The following is a 5,156-nucleotide window of genomic DNA, read 5'->3' as shown; positions in this document are numbered from 1 at the left end:
CGGCAAGCGTAGACATCTAGGAATATTTTAAAGTGTTCGCCAAATTAATCGAGTTACATATTTGAATGTAAACATTTTGTGAGCTTGAGAGCATTTAAAAGAAATGATTTCAAATTATTTTTTGAATAAATGTGATAGAATTTTTATAACAAGCTTTAATAAATAATTTTTTAAAATCATAATTTACATTATTTACGTCACTGGTTGATAAAAGAAAAAGAAAAAAAAAGTCATAAAATTTTAGTTCGCGACGTCTCTCAAATGATGTATCAAAGAGATTAACGTAATATTATTAGAAACCATATCAAATATATGGTTGAACTCATTGTGCTTAACACAATACACAATATGTAGATATTTATTCAATTTGATGGGGTTAGCACAATATGTAGAGATTTATTCAATTTGATGGGACAATGGAAAGAGAAAAATGCACAACTTCAAAGGTTTCAAATTACATTTCCAAAGTAACTTGTGATTTTTTTTTTGTCAAAAATTTAGTAGTCAAATTTTGTGATCTTTGATAAAAATACGTGAAATTTAGTGTCTGTTTGATAGCGATTCTTGCATGATTATAATGAAAAATCTTACTGTTATATATAGTCAATGAGCCTCGTCTCGTGTAAGTTGGGATACTTAAATATAAAAAATAAAAAAATAAAAAAAAAAAAATTGGCAAAAAAGTTGACAAAAACTGGCAGCCGTCATTCATTATAAATTGAAATATAAAAAATGTCCTTATTAATGGTGTTGAAAAATTAAGGGACACCATGATATTGTCATCAAAATTTTTAGTTGACTGGACAAGTGCAGTAAAAAATCGCTGCTACAGTTGGGGCCCATTTCATGTATATAATGGTCGAATATTTCATTATAATTAGGAGAGCATCGCTATTAATGATTATGATCACAAATTACACAAGGTTACTGTTACACAGAAATAATTTGTGAATAACAATCACATATTTTAGTCACAAATTACACATTTACTGTGTCACAAATTATTTAATAATCACAAAATTTTCAATTAACTGGTCACAATCATGCATTTAGTCATAGATCATAAATTATTTATTAGTCACAAATGCCCTAAATAACATGTTACAGACACTAAACCTCACCCCATCTTCTCCACCTTATCCCTCCTCCTCTCCACCAGTGCGACACCACCACTACCTCTACCTCACACTATCCCACCTCACTCCACCACCATTGAGCTTGACCCAAATCATTGTTACCACCACCTCAAATCAACAACCCCAGCACCTTCACCTCAAATTCACAACAACTACCTCCACGTCAAAAATTGACTACCACCTCCATTTAAAGAACCTCTTCCCACCAAATTCCAAATATTTTCCGAATTTTCTTAACCATTTTGCATAATTCTTCTTGAAGTAACAGTAAAATGAAAGCGCTTAATCTGAATTTGTTGAGTCCATGATCCTTTGCAAGGTTTTCAAATCCATTTTTCGACTTTTGAGTTTGGAGTTCAAGACATCATAGCAGGCCTGGATCTTTCGATTGCCAGAGTTGATACCATTACCTAAGGGTGTCAATGAGTCGAGTTGAGCCGGCTCGCGAGTCGAAAATCGAGGCTCGGACTTAGCTCGAGCTTTATGCATTCAAGCCGAACCAAGCAAAAGCTCGACCAAAAAATCAAGGCTCGGCCTCAGCTCCATTTGTTTGTTTGTTTATTATTTTTTTCCCTTTAAGCAAGCTGCCTTTAAAAACAACAGCGGCTCTTATTCTATGAATTTTTTTTAGCCGGCCCGCGAGTCATATGGGCCTGCTCGGGCTCGCCCAGGAACCCAAAGAAGGGGGTTTGGCCTGAGCCTAGAGCTGGGCTAGATCGGGCTTTTGCAGGCCGGCCCACCGACGGTCCAAACCCACAAGCTTATTTGCCATCCCCACCATTACCTGATTCTTGGAAAAATAATGGTATCTGACTTTTGAATTTAAAACACCTGATTTTTGAAATTTAAATTTGAAATGTAGAATTTAGGATTAATTTCTCTAATGGGAAGAATTCATAAACCATGTATTAACTATGCACAATTCAAAGACCATGTTTTAAGTTTAACTAATGCAAAAATCAGGTTTTTATTTAATTAATTAAATATATTTATTAATTAAATATAATAAAATCACAAATATACAATTAATGGTCACGTTTACACAATTATAGGTCACAAATTTATTCATTGGTCACATATCATCAAATTAATTGGTCACGGATTATTTTGAGGTCACGAATCAAAGCTTTGATAGGTCACTGATTTTTTCGAAGTCACATATCACAGTTTATCTATCGATTTTATAGGTCACAATTCATGTCATTGGTCACAAATTAAAAATTTTGTAGGTCACAGATAATTTCGAGATCACATATCAAAAATTGTATAGGTCACATGTCACATATTTTCAAACTTGATGGTCACATATTACTTTTAAATCACAATTGTTCGAATTTTAAGGTCACAGATTACAGTCACGGGACCAAACTGGTCACAGACACCCAATCCCGAGCCACCCTCACTCGGCACCACCACCAATGCCAACAAAATCCCCACTAACTCCCGTTACTGCTGCCACCGCCACCACCAACACCAACAAAATCACCCACGACAACCACAGCCACTCCCACTTGCACCACCACCAGCATCTCCAGTCTCCACTACCCCAACACTGCACAACCACCACGACGATAGCATCAACATTGCTTAACGTACCACACACATTAACACCTCACCTGCGACTGTTAACATTTAATGTCCGGCAACAGATTGCAATTGGTCACGAGTCTCGCAACAAAATCGCCTTTCTATGCTCTGCAAAAACTGGTCGCCATATTCAATATGAAAAGCGGCGACGGCAGCAATTCTCCTCCGGGCATGAGAAGAGTGTCGCTGCACCACCAGACCGCCTCTTGCCATTTCCTATCTTAAACGTCATCATGCGAGAGTATAGTGCTGTGTCGCGCGACTCCGCTGCGAGGTGACAATCGGCCTGCCGGCGCCGCCACCATTGTTGAGAGAGGAAAGAAAAGGGAAAATAGATCATTTGCCCCATTATCTCCGGCGGCGATCGCCTCCTCGACGGCGACGGCAGTGAAGGCAGAGAGAGACGAGAGAGAGGGAAGAAAATTGGGGATATGTTTAGGGTTTTTAATTGGGGATAGATTAATTATATAGAAAACCTGATTTTTGCACAGGTAATCTTCAACCCTGGATTTAGAATTTGGAAGTTTAAACACCTGTAGGGGTGTAATTTTCCCTTCTCTAATTGAAATGTTAGACAAAAGTAAACACATGGGCCTCACACAATAAATAGATTAGTCCATCCTTTATGTTCCAAACAGTACCATGCACAAATAATTAATTTTGCACAATAAATGAGTAATCCATTATGTATTCCAATGTATATATATTATTTGATAACTATACGAGTGGTGATCGTGCTAGTTGTCACGGGGATATCTATCATTCTTTGTGATTTCGTCGAGGCTTTCTCTACCATAACCAACCAACACACATTTTGTACAAGTGCAATAACAAAACTCACGAAATTTATCTAATATAAAAGTGCGGAAAATTGAATGTGAAAAAAAAAATGCTGAAACACAAATTTTATGGGAACCGTCCCAACTTTATTTCTCAACTAAAACAAAGAAAACATACAAAGAAAAGAAAAAGGCCAAAACAACTCTTGTTGCCTCAATGCAACTTAGGGATGTAAGCGAGCCGGGCCGAGCCGAGCCAACTCGTGAGCCTAAAGTTTCGGCTCAGGCTCGAGCCGGTTAAAATGGCGGAGCTTTTGAAAATAGGCTTGGCCTGAGCTTTTGCTCGGACTTTTTTCGGGCCTAGCCGGGCAGACTTGTTTTCTCCCCGATTTTTTTTTTCCTACTGCCTTAAAAGGCAGCCAAGCAAGGTAGCAGTTTGGCTGCCTTTTAAGGTAGCGAGCAAGGCAGCATATTTTATTTAATTAGTTTTTTTTTGAAAGCTCGCGAGCTCACGAGCTGGCTCGGGCAAAGCCCGTGTCCCCAAAATGGGGCTCGGCTCGAGCCTAGGCTCTGGTCTACCGAGCCCCGACCCGAGCCGGCTCGGGCTTTTCCCAAGCCGACGAGCCCAAATGTCATCCATAATCCAACTCTTCCTCACAATCTGTCTCGCTATTAAACTAATTCCTTAACCCTTGAATTTATGGGTAAAACAATCAATTCACGGATTGCAGTTCACATTTTCAGCCCACTTGGTTGAAAACTATCCTCCCAGTCATCCACATGCGTAGTTGCATATAACCGCCCATCACATGCCACCCTTATGTCTATTTTGACCACTGAACTCGTGGATTAAAGTCAGCTGAACACTTGCCTGCATCAATTTATTGACCCTTTAGAATGCTTTCAAGTGATCACTAAAATTTAACATATTGTCTTCATCACTTATTCACTCATCAGGTTTCATTAGTCATTGAGCATATACCTTTGTCACCTTTTACTAATTGGACTTTAAAGACTTTTGAATGGTCATTGAATTCCATAATGTTTGCTCATAAAGTTGATTTTTTATGAGATTCGACCTGGATAAAAAAATAAAATAAATGTTGAATAGATAATGAGGCTCTCAATATAAGATCGGAAAATTAATATTGGTCAATAAATATAATTTCTCTAGTAGTCAAAAGTTTATGTTCAATGGGATAGAAGAATGCTAGCTTCAAATTGATATAAATCTTAATTTTATATTACAATCTTCCTTTACGTAGAGAAATTATTTCTTTATTTCAATTGAGATCATAGTTTTTTATTTTAATTGTAATCATGCTAAGAATCAAGAATCACAAAATCATAAATTGATAAATCAAATTCATACCTGCAGAAGCCATTGTTGATATAAATAATAGTTATAATAGCGGCCAAGATATTCCCTTCCTTGCTCCTCACAAAATATCAGCTATCAATGGGACAAGCCAATAAAAACTTATGGAGAGCAGAGGGGACCTAACCTTTATATAAGAAATAATTTGTGTCGTCCCATTACGATTAAAATTTCAATTAGGGTTTATTTTCGACCCACATATTTTAAATTACCACATCAAATTAATTACAACCCGTTAGGTGTAAAAGGCCCAATTGATCACTTAATAAATTTGGC

This window comes from Olea europaea, chromosome 20 (assembly GCF_002742605.1).
Source record: "Olea europaea var. sylvestris chromosome 20, O_europaea_v1, whole genome shotgun sequence".
Classification (NCBI taxonomy): domain Eukaryota; kingdom Viridiplantae; phylum Streptophyta; class Magnoliopsida; order Lamiales; family Oleaceae; genus Olea; species Olea europaea.
The sequence above is the reverse complement of the archived record's forward strand: the minus strand, read 5'-3'. Positions refer to the sequence as shown.